We start from the raw sequence: 686 nt of genomic DNA on the forward strand, positions 1-686 counted from the left end.
CACGCCGTCAGTATCGCCTAATGACGCTGACCCGAATTTCAAGCAGGCATCAGAGCCGCGCAGTCAGTCGAGTCGCGCAGTGCCGAGCCGACTGCAGCAGCAGCGCCAGGCTAGCAGCAGCTGGGCAGCGCGGAGTCGCACTCCAACAGGACGAGCAGGACGAGCAAGCGAGTCGAGTGGATAAACACGATTGTCGGGCCGAGCCGAGCGGAGCCGAGCGAGCACGCAGGCAGGCTGTGCGGGCTTTGGAGAACGGGATCCGGCAGAGCTGGTCGGAAACACGAACCCAGCCCCAGCCCCAGCCCCCAGCCGGGGCGAGAGCGGAGGTCAAACCAGGTCAAACTCGGTGGTAATGTCGAGATAGGCGCCGACCGCTGGTCCGCGCGGACCCGCCTCGCTGCTCACGATCACCCGCGAGCTAGACAAAGACACGCAATACTTGAAAAGCTCACACCGATTGCGCATAGCAGCGTTGGCTCGCGTGGGGAAGTCTACAAAACACGAACTGGACGCAGTGCGCGCTCGCACTCCGACTACCAACCTCACCCACGCGTTCACCTTTCATTTCCTTGGAAATGCTCTCCTCCTGTCCCGCCTTCTCTCTCTCGCTCTCACCTACGCGCACACATGCATGTACGCCACACGATGACATTGAGCCCCGTGTCCTCGCCTCCTGTGCCCCCCCC

The sequence above is a fragment of the Frankliniella occidentalis genome, unplaced genomic scaffold, assembly GCF_000697945.3.
Source record: "Frankliniella occidentalis isolate FOCC.00 unplaced genomic scaffold, Focc_3.1 Scaffold304, whole genome shotgun sequence".
Lineage (NCBI taxonomy): Eukaryota > Metazoa > Arthropoda > Insecta > Thysanoptera > Thripidae > Frankliniella > Frankliniella occidentalis.